The 11,318-nt window shown below is 49.6% G+C and overlaps 1 protein-coding gene across 3 annotated transcripts in view; it reads left to right on the top strand.

Annotated features, from left to right (window-relative positions):
* The first annotated feature begins 2,565 nt into the window (after positions 1-2,565).
* LOC139674248 (galactosylgalactosylxylosylprotein 3-beta-glucuronosyltransferase 1-like) overlaps positions 2,566-11,318 on the top strand; it is a 31,908-nt gene continuing 23,155 nt past the window's right edge. For 2 of the 3 annotated variants that reach the window (XM_071560446.1, XM_071560456.1), the window contains exon 1: positions 2,566-3,325. The gene's annotated coding sequence lies outside the window, so the exon portion shown is untranslated. The remainder of the gene's footprint in view (positions 3,326-11,318) is intronic. The other variant, XM_071560439.1, reaches the window with a different exon arrangement.

The raw sequence follows: 11,318 nt of genomic DNA, 5'->3' as shown, positions 1-11,318 counted from the left end.
AGGATGGGATGTGTGAACAACTCACCCCCCCAGTTCTATAAGGTGCCTCAGACACTCACAATGCTGTGCATTGCTTGTAAGAACAGCAGCAGGAGGGGTGAGCAAGAAGAGTGAAGAGCAGCTGCAGCCACTCAGCTCAGATGGAGTAAGACCTCAGGAGGCTCACAGCGCTGAGGCACAGCTTCCTCCTTTACAGCATGAGTCAGTAAACATTTTCCACAGTATCTCCTCTCCTATGACTTACTGCTGCAAGACTTGGGGATGTGGTCTGTGGGTCTGCCTCAAGGCTGACACAGCATCACGCCCCTTAGGGCATAGCAGGGAAAAGGCAAGAAAAGCAAATTGCAGGAATAAATTGCACACAGATTGCAACAGTAAACTACCCTCTCCAGCAGCATCTCTCCCAGGATCTCGAAGCACTTACCACTTGGGAAGAAACTTGTCTTAATGGCAACCTCAGGATGGAGATTTCATGGAGTTTCACACCATATTGTACTTTCAGTGGAGGGAGTGTGGGCAGAGAGATGGGCAGACAGCCTACAGCATGCCAGGAAAGAACTGCCACCCAGAGCATTGCAGTGTGGATTGCTGCATATGTCTATGCTGGACACGGCTGTGGTGGCAGTGGTGGAAGCAAGCAGGTCTGACCAGGGCAGCAACTCCACTGCCATGTGGCTAGGAACACATACTGCCTCAGGCATTGCTTTCAGGAGGGATAAAGAAAACTATAATACACTGGATACTCTACTGTCCCCTCCAACAAATCTACTTTGGATATCCTAGTCAAGAAAAATGCCTCTGCACAGACCCACCTTCCCCACTGCATCTCATTTCAGAAGAATGCAGTTTTTGCCAGGAACTACCTCTGACCAGGGGGCAGCATGTTCTTGAACTGCTGACCTTCAGCCCCTCCAGTCCAACCATAGGACAGACAGACTAAACTGCGGCTCTGTGTGTAGCAGCAAAACAGTCATGTCAAACATGTGAACATAAAAAGGGAGAACCTGGAGCATGAGTAAGCCAAGCCTGAGCAGCTGGGCTTCCAAAGTTTTCAGCAGCCTTGGATCTGACCTCTTCCTCCTGCTTCTGCACTTCAGAAAGAACCCCAGAAGTCGAAGTCCTTAACCAACCTCTCCTAGAGAGGTCCTAAGGTTAGAGTGTTCACCAAACGATTGTCTCTAACCACCCAAGTTGTCTGTGATTAATAATAAGTCAATTAGCACCTCTGCAAGTTCTTTCTCCAGCCATAGGCGGATAAAGTCTCTGTCTTGTCCCTGGGAATGCTGAGAGACTCAATGCCTTGCAGGCACAGGCAATCAATTTCCTTGGTGCAGGTTTTCCTAAAATCAAGGTGCTGCAGAGCTGGAGGACCCCAGCAAGCTAATTCTTGGAGCAGTGTAATGCTTCTGCTGGTAGTGCAAGAGTAATTCAGACTTCTGCTGAGCCATCTGCAGGGAAGCATCTTGCCATTTCCTGACACCCACATGTTGGCTTTCAGCCATGAGAACACAGAACTCTTCTGGGCTGACTGTACAGCCTGAGGTCTTCATACCTCCAACACTGAGGATGGCTGGCTAGCTGGATGGGGATGTAAGAATGGCTTCCTCCCATTAAGGGCATCCTGAGAGGCCAGGGCAGGATACTGGCAGCTCTCAATATACTTGGTGAAGAGCAGCAATTCATGCCTTGCTTTGACCAAAGGAGAGGTGCAGAAGGACACTCAGTGCCTGCACAGCAGCGGTAAGCACAGCAGTAGTCCTGCTGGGCACTGAACACATCCGCCTCAGTGTCCCCTAGGCAAAGGGAGAAGCAGGAGAGTAAAGGCACTGGCACTGGCCTGCTGCCTTGCCCGTGTTGGGTTTTCCTTTGTGTTCCCCTTTGTGCTGTAAAATGTCACTTGATGTCTTTCTTTCCAAGGTGTTTTCAGCAATACCTGCTGCAGAAACATGGCCAAGACCTGACAGCTAACCTGAGAAGACAGACTTCTCAAGTTCTTCTCCAAGAGCACTTGCCAAATAAGGATCTCTAAATATTTTGCTCTGCTTAGTGTATACCACATCAGGAGCTTTGCTACCTGAAGCCAAACTTTATCAACAAGTTGCCACCTGAGTCTGGGACTGTGCTACCTTCCGTGCTTCCTGGAAAGCTGTGGCCACCTCTTCAGGAGAAACTCCTGGAATATGGCAGTCACAACCCTTGGAAGGCTAAGGGAGGGACAGATGTGTGCTGTGCAGCTCAGTGCAAGGAGAAGGCTGAAAGCCTCCTCCAGTAGGGCTGAGGTGTGACAGCCTTCACTTTTGACCTCTACGTCCATTACCACGTGGGAGGCTGAAACAACTGCTTCTCACATGCCCCTTCAGGCAGCATGGTGACTTTATGGCCCAGAGACACAGCTCCTAAGGGAGACAGACAGGGGAAAACTGAAGCAGGACGTTCCTCTGTTCACACATAACCTGCTCCGATGCAGAGGCTGCCGGACAAAGCGTTAGCTGTGGCTTTTCCTGTGGCCAGACCAAGAAATGGCCCAGGGGCTGCTGCAGTGGGAAGGGGTTGCACTTGCGCTTTTTGCTCAGGGAAACTGAGGCACGCAGTGGCGATGTGCGCCATCAAGCACTAAGTGGGGGGGGCAAGTCCCAGAAGTGCTGTAGTCCCCGGCTTAGGGCTGTGCCCCCTATGTTGCCTTATCGATACCCAGCCTTCACAGGCTGTAGCCATGGCAGGGCACTCCTTGGTGCAGTCGGACAGAGAAATCGCTCCAGCACCCGCTTAGCAGCAAAGCGACGCCCCCGGGACGGACAAAACCCTCAATCCTATCCCTCGCTTTCAGCGGGGAGAGCAGTGACCAAGCCCGGGCAGGGAATCCTCCCGCTTCGAGGGTGCCCGGCGCCGCTGCGGGCGGCGGGGGCAGCGCTGCGGCCGCGCCCGGCCCCGCTCGGTTTCCCCTCTCTCCCGGGCTCGGGTACCCCCTCGCCGGCTCCGCTCTCGCCCCTTCCCCGCTTAAGGTGGCCCCTAGGGATGCGCGGCGCGCAGGAGTCGCTGCGGGCGGCCCTCGGCGCCCCCCACCCCCAGCACGGGGTGGCCTTAAATCGGCTCCGCGCCGCGCGTAGCCGCATCGCCGGAGCCGTCTGAAGGCGGGCGCCGCCATCCACCGGTAGCGCCGACGGGCCGGTCCCGGTTGCGATCTCCGTCCCGGTCCGGGTCCCACGGCGCAGGGAGGACACGCCTCCGGTCGGCGGCGGGCGATGCTCCTCCGGCAGCCCCCAGCGCGGTGCCGCCCCGCGCTCGGCGCCGCAGCATCTCCGGCGTGACCGACCCATCTCGCCAGGTAAGCGGGAGACCTCGCGCTCGGACACTGGGATTTTGGGGGTGAGGGCAGCGCCGGGGATACAGGGGTGACCTTGCGGTCCCCCGGCGCTTGGCGCTGGAGGAATGCTCTGCCCTGCGCCCGTTAACGGGGTCCCCGAACTTCATCCGTGCTCAGCGCCCGAACCGGCTCCGCGCTTGACAGGGAGCCCTTGTCCTTGCATCCCCCACACCTTGGCCCGGGCGCCTTCCACGGGAGCGTCATCCCACTCCCAGGCTGGAATTTTCCAGCTGTGTGGAAATGCCCCCATTCCTGATGTGTGCCCACCCGAGAATCTCGCTGGCGGTATCTCCGAGCAATGGTACCCAAACGCGGGTCCCGGACATGCCGCTGGTCTTGGAGAGGTTTTACTGCGCCTCTTGGTGACAAATACCAGGGAAGCCAAAGTACAGCGGGGCGACGGGGTTTGTGTGCAGGCACAGGCAGCCTCGGTGGGAACCGACTCCAAGTGGGCATGCCCTTGAGGGGCTCTGGAGAGGTGGATTGGGAGAGGGCAAGAGCACGAGAGATGGGGAAGGGCTCTGCCCTTTTCACCCCAGCCTGGCACACGTGTGTCTGCTAAGGGATGAACTTGCTGGTTTTCTGCGGTAGTGTTTGGGGTGTATGTTGCTAGATAAGTTGGAAAGTACTTTTTTCAGCCTCCTGTTCCTGAGACTCGCCCATCCAGCCTCAGTCCTTGGGAGAGGTGGGGTAGGCTCAGCAGCTAGTGCATCACAGGGAGAAACCCCTCAAGGTGCTGCAAATCTGGACAGAAGTAGCTGATTTCTCAGTAACTCCTTAGGGAAACATGCCAAGGGGCAACTTCTGTGTGGCTGGGGAGAAGGGATGTTCAGATCAGCAGGGCAGCACCAAGCATCACCATAACAGAGCAGTAATGACAAGCAATAAATATCTGTACAACAACTTGAAGTCTGCACAGGGAGTGAGCGGGAGAGAGTTAGCGATGCAGCCTCTGCAGGTGCTTTCAGCTCACTTCCTGGATCCAGAGGAGGCTTCCTTCTGCAAAACACGTATGCAGAGACTGTAGCAGGGTACAGCAGCTTCACACACAAGTCTGATCACCCATCTCTGCTTCAGCTTTAATCTCATCTACTGCAAAAAGGGGAAAATGGATGGGGAGGTTTATGCCTTGCACCCCTAGACAACCAGCAGAAGTGCAAGGCATTGACCTTGCTAGCCTCAGACAGGACTAGGAACAGGGGCCATGTAGCAAGTGGGGAGACAGGTGCACAGAGACAGCAGAATGGGAACCTTACAGAAGGGAGGGCATCGTTACTCTGAAATGACATACCTTGGTAAGAGATTATGGGGACTTTAGTCACAGGTAATAGAGAAAGTTACAGATTATGAGGGGGCAGAGCTGTGTGTGACAGCTTGTGTCACATCTGTTTGCAGCTGTGCATGCTGCCAATCCCCTTCTCTCCATGCCTTGAAGCAGGATGCAGGGGCCTCAGTGACTTTTGGTTGGTGCCTGCTCCAGTTTCCTGGAAGCTCTCCCTTTGTAGGCATGCCTTGGACACAGACCGTGCGTGAGTGCCAGCGTCTGAGCGCACTCTGTGCCTGCCCGCTGTGAGGCCAGGAGCTCGCTGACTGTGATTCCTGCCCTCCCTCCCTGTGAGGAGACTTTGGTGTTGCTTTCAGAGCACTTCAGTCTGCACTGAATTAAGGCTCCGCAGGGCGGTCAATGTGCAGGGGTACTTGTGCTGAGCAGCTAACACATTATATCAGGTGTTTCAGGAATCAGACGAGATCAAATTGAAGCTTTTGGCTTCTTAGACATTTTCAGTCTAGTAACAATAATAATAATTGAAATATCATCTAGGCTACCTTGCAATCCCAAAGCAATTCAAAGAGCCGACACAGAGCACAGCTGATATGCAGCCAGGTTTACAGCAAAGGGCCTCAGCCTGGCATGCAAGACACTTTAGCAGCCATGGGATAGAAAGCAAAGCAGTTGGGCTGAGGACGCTTGCTACCATTGCAAGGATTTTAATGAGGGAAGGTCCTGCACCTTTGGGCTTTGTTATAGTGTCATTTGGAAAGACTGTTGCCTAGGGAGCTGTACAGAGCTATAGAGCAGCTAAATGTACACAAATGAGAAAACACTTCTACAATGTACAGCCTTTAAATTCATATTCTTTCCATGGTTTAGGAAGTCTTTGTGACTATCCCCTATATCTTCTAATGACATCTTCCCTGCAGAGTGTCTGAGGTCATAGTGGACAGCTCAAGGCTGTGTCTCCTGTGTACCCAGCATCCTTTCTTCTTGCTTATGAAGCATTGGTAGAGGTGCTTTTTGGCAGGGAACTTCCCTCTGCTTCAGCAGCAGGCCAGGAGATGTCCTTAGTGTCTGAGAGCAAAGTTTTACCTAGCAGGCAGCTTGCTGGCAGAAGCTAGGATAACAGTCACTCCAGCCATAACCCTGGATGGCTTTCCTCCCCTCTTCACCACAGTAAGAACTTGCCAATGGCAGTGCCCTTCACAGCCTTGTATTTCTCAGTGCCTTCATAGCTCCAGCTGCTGTTGCCCCTCTCCCTCAGAGTGCTGCAGCTGGGTCACCCCAGCTTTCCACCAGTGCCTCGGGAGGCAATTTTGCTGTCCCAGCTGTGAGAAGCCGCCCCACAACTCCATCCACCTCCTGGAACTACGTCCAAAGTCTCTTCTTCCTCCTCTTCAGCACTCTCCGTTGTGTTTCCTATTCCCAGTATTTGGGAGCAATAAAGACATATGCTGCAAGCCTTCATATGTATACCTACGAGGGATAAGATATTTGATACGCTCCAAAGATGCCCTTTACTAAACATGCAAAATTGCTCTGGGAAAGCTCTGCAATTATTCTGCAGGATGTACACAGGAAAGATGATATCTGTCCCCTTCCTCCTTGTATCTAGTTGTTCCTAATAAAAGAAGAAGGCTAAAAGGGAGGTAGTAAGCCAGACTGGAATCCAGATCCCACACGCCTCCAGGGCCCTGGAGAAGTCTAGAATCATTCTGCCCTTTATGCTCCTGGCCCTTCTGCCTAATAATAAGCATTATGCTTTTCTGTGCCACTTCCCATCCCAAGATCTCAAAGTACTCCGCATATGTGATTAAGAGCACTCCCTGCCCACATACAGAGCTGTTTGTCAGGATGACTACCCCCCTTTACAAGGGAGACACTGCAGCTCATCACGTCAGAGCTGAGACAGACCCAGATCATCCATCTCCAAAGCAAGGCCCCTGCAACTCTGAGAAGCACTTGCTGGGAAGAAGCTCAGCCTAACAGGGCTGCAATTTAAAATCAACCAGTACAACTAAAGATTAATAATTACAAGGCACAAGGAGGCCTGTGGTTGCCTGTACTCTCCTCTTGGGTGCAGGCATAACTGCCTAAAACCTGCTCTCCCAAAGGGGCACTGGTCAGACCCCACTGATTCCTCCAGGTTGGAGTATGTCTCCAAACTGTGCGGCCACCCATGGTCAACACACATGAAAACTTTGTCCTTTAATCTTTCATGCTGTTTCAGGCTTTTCAGGCTCATAATTAAGAGCTTGAAGTCTCTTCTAACTTGCTCTCATGTGACATTATTGCTCCCAGAGGTTTTTCCTTAAAAGCTCAAATTTATGTATTTTGCCAGTGTTCCCAAGTGTTCACTCAACTGCCTTGTTGGCTTCCTCCACCATGCAGTGTGGGGGGCTGTCTGAGATCCTTCTCTCTGAGATGAAAACATTGCACTTTGAAAATTCCTTAGATTTATAAAACGTGAGCCGTTTCCTCAGGAGGCATGGCTTCCCAGGGCTGAGACACAGGAATGGGATCCACAGCTCTGGCACAGTGACCTTTAGATTTTGTTTGTTGTTCATGCATACTCAGGTAATCCCACTAAAGTCTGGTGCACATAGAGAGATTCTTTAAGATGGGGTTGGTTAACTCAGGGAGACAGTTGAGGAGGGACACTGAGGTAAAAACCAAAGCAATCAACAGTATAGAAGTGTATGAACGCTTCTCTACATGGCTTTTCTCAGTAGAGGAACTAGACTGCATTCAGGAAAATGTGAAAGGTAGCAATTTCATGATAAAAGTAAGTATTTTCCCATGCTGTGCTTAGTGACATAAAAAACTCACCAGTACAAGATGCTACTGGTGCTGAGTGTAGGATTCAGGAAGAGAGGAGACATTTTGATGGATAGTAGATCATTCATCACTGGATGGATCCAGTCAATTTAAAACAGATTTAAATCTTCAGGCTTCAACCTCTCACAGTTGTCTAGCCCAACATTCCTTATACCTTGTAAAACCCACAATATTGATCAGTGTAAGAGACAAAGGACAAAAGGATGTTCAAGTGAAAATCACTAGGGCATATTTTAATTTTCAGACAGATGCAAAAAATATGTATTTTCCAGCCTGTGTCCTGACACTTAGCTCTTGTAGCTTTGGTTTTTGTCAGCTGGAACAGGTTCAGGTTAAGTTCTGACGACACTTGAGTGTGTCCAGTGGTGCTTACATTACTGCTTCCCTTGCCTGTGTTACAGATTTTAGCAGACTGGAAGCATCTCACCAATTTTGTGTGGTGCTGGTCTATGAATAATGCTATGAGGAAATGGTATTGTTCTATTCTTTGGATGTTACCACTTGACAATGAGAGCAAGGGCATTTATTCCTAGTACAGCCAACCTCTAGCCAAGCAAGTGCTGGGATTACTTGGAGCTGAACAGGGTTAGCAGTTGGGCAATCTCAGCTCTGGAGAAAAGATTTTAGAGCAGTGGTATTGTCTCATGCTGTAAGTTCACGGTGGATCTGTGTGTGGGAGTACAGGGCACGTGGGAACTGCAATTTGCTAAGCAAAGCAGGATTGCTCCTCAGCAATCCTTGTGTGGAAGAACATGGAGGAAAAGCCAAGGGCCAGACAGGCAGTGGTCTTGCAGACCCTGCCTCCCCTAAGGTAACACTCCCTATCCAGCATTGCAGGAGAACCTGGCTCCTAAAGGCACTGTCTTTAAGGGCAGGGGTAGAGATGTGGTTTTAGCATCCAAGAAAAATCTCCCAGTACCTCATGATGGAAACAGCACAGTTGATCCTTGCCTTACAGGAGCAGAAGTTGCTGGCTCCTCTCCCACTTCATGCCCCATATAGTTAAAGTAGGATAGTTTAATATTCATCTTGCCCTAACCCTCCTTCATTCTGAAAGCATGCTAAAAACAGCTGTAATGGGGTATTTCTCCTATGACTGTAGACTTAATTTATTATTATGATTATGTACATAGCTATGGAACAGGCAGCAGTGCTGGGCTCCATGAAAGCCCTGTCTGTGACCACAGCAGTAGGACTGACGTTCATCAGGGCAAAACTGCACAAAGTGCCACCTCAGAGACCAGTGCTGGGTGAGCCTGGGTGACAGCAAGGGATCTTGTCCTTTCTGCAGTGCTGGGGTGCCTTCCTTACTGGAGGTGGTCCATTCTATTGCATTCATTGTGTTCTCCCCTCCACTTTCTCCAGCACAGATTCCAGTGTAATTTTAGCTTTTTTCCTGCTAATACCTTATCCCTTGGATCCCTCCTTCCCTAGGCCCTTCCCCCAGCCCAGATCCACACAAAGGTGAAAAGGAAGGAGGAGACGATGGCTTTCTTGTATCTGCCAGCTTCTCTCTCCACCTCTGACGTGAATGAGGCCCTTCATAGTTTTCTCTTGAGCAAACACAGATGCTTTTGTTTTATGGGCTGGTGGGACGGGATGGAATTAATAAATCAGAGCGCCAGTGCTGTGCTGCCACATTCCTGCAATTTTAAGGCAAGATCACACACACAAAAAAGCAGAAACAAAATAGGCAATCTCTTCAGAGAAAGCTTGGATGATTTGAGTGTGCCTTCAGCTTGCTGTCCCACCCAGTCTGTTGCTCCCTCACCCTTGTTCATTCCTCCTCCTTCTTTCTCCCACTTTCTCTTTCTCATCAACCTCATTTCTTCTCCTGTTCCCTCTCCTTCTCTCAGGAACCGCTTTCAGTAACACCTTAGTATCTTACCTACACCCATTTTTCTTCTCTTACCTTCCTTTCTTTTATGCTTCCCTTACCTCTACCCCTCTACACCACACTAAGGTATGACAAAGGCTTGTTCATCCAGGTGTGAAGTTCAGTGTCCTGCATGCAAGTCCAAGAGCCTGGAGTGCTGTGGCTTTTATACCATGGACAGAAATGTCTGCTCGTACCCCTGCTTCCTCCATCCTGTTTCATTTGCTGTTCATAAGGAAAATGTTGCTGCCTTAGAGATTCAGTGAATTGCTCTGGGAACAAAGCACACAAAGTATTACTGTTCTCCTCTCAGACACATGGTATTTAACAGTGTTCCTGCAAGCAAAATTAGAGCCTCACCCAGAACTAGCAGACCCTTTTCTCCTTAAAGGGTAACTGGAAATGCTTTGCCTAAAATTAATTCTTTTGAGCCCAATAACGAGTTTTAACATATATACTTGGCCACCATCAGATGGTAAAGGGCTAGGAGAAGATCTTTTTTTGTCTCCTATCATTAGCTAAGTGTATGTGGGGCTTCAGGAGAGCAATGTGAACCGTGTGGTTAGTACAAACTACAATCAAGGGGCTGAGACAGTTTTTATTCACTGCAAGCGTTGTTTTTCCTCTAATGAGCTTAGGCACTTGAAAGTCATTTCCCCAGAGTGCTTATACATTGTTGTGCTTATCTCACCTGTGGGGGAACTGAGGCACTGAAGCAGGTGAAATGATTTGCCCAGATCCACATAATGATGCGTAGTTGAAGCCAGAATAAGAACCAAGAAATCTTGTTTCACAGTTGACTGCTTTATCCTCTGGCCTCGGAGGAGGCCAGTAAAGACCTTTATCTTGTTTAGATGAGTGGATAGTCATTCCAAGAGGACACTGGGGCAAGGGTATCTTCCTGTACTAATATGTGTCTTAATGAGTCCTGTTGCTAAGCAGCTTCAATGATAGATCATGCATCTTCTTCACTAAGCATTGAAATAATTTTTTAATCATTAAAGCTAATATAGAATCCTCAGAAACATCCAAGTCTCACAGCATGGGCTGAAATTAGCAAGCAAACAGAAACCAAATCATGATTATCCCTGTGCACCTCCACAAAGCCCACAGGCAGCGTCTGCAAGTCAAACACAAGCCAGGCTGAGATGTGTCTCAGAGCCAGGCTGGGCAGTCAGAGGCAAGCTGGCAAATTCCACCCGCTCCAAGCTACACAAGTTTCTTTCCTCCCTCAGACATGTGCCACCTTTTCATCTCAGTGGAGCAGTAGGAAAGGAGGTAGGAGTGTTAACCACTGACCCCAGATAGCTGAGGCATCCCCTGGCAGATCTTGTGAAAGGAGAAATTATTTGCATTTCATCAAGAGCTATTAAGTGGTAGATCTCAGCATGGCCAACATTGCTCCCTCAGCCTGCTTTCCTGTTTTGTTTTGTTTCTTCCCTTGGAATAACATCCTCCATCCTACTCCCATCAACCTCTTACATCCTCTCTTTTCTGAACAACTAGATATTTCCGGTATCCTCTCCAACCCAGTCCTCTGCTCTGCCTTCACTCACATCTGTTCTCCACTTTGGGATACCAGTACCTCTTGCACTGTAGCTGCCAGGAGGCTTCTCCACATCTCCTCCAGTAATCCCAGTGTGTTTCACATTCTGGTTAGCAACATTTTTGCTGTTTCCTGTTTTCCTCAAACCTACAATGTTCAGCAGCATGTTATCAAATTATAATAGGAGTTTCCTTTACAGCAGAAGTGACGTCTCTAACTTCTATGTTAGAATAGGACTTTTGAAGCATGAGGAAAAATGAAACAAATCTCTTACTACTCGATATCCATCAATAGCTCTGTTAACAAAGGAATTCACAGGACACTGATAAGCACTTTGCTAAGATCATCACTGCTGACTTCTGTGTTAAGAGGACTTTCAGGGGTGAATATAGTTTATAGCAAAGGATTCTTTGGGAAA

The sequence above is a fragment of the Pithys albifrons genome, chromosome 1, assembly GCF_047495875.1.
Source record: "Pithys albifrons albifrons isolate INPA30051 chromosome 1, PitAlb_v1, whole genome shotgun sequence".
Taxonomy (NCBI): domain Eukaryota; kingdom Metazoa; phylum Chordata; class Aves; order Passeriformes; family Thamnophilidae; genus Pithys; species Pithys albifrons.
This window is presented reverse-complemented; position numbering and strand designations above follow the sequence as displayed.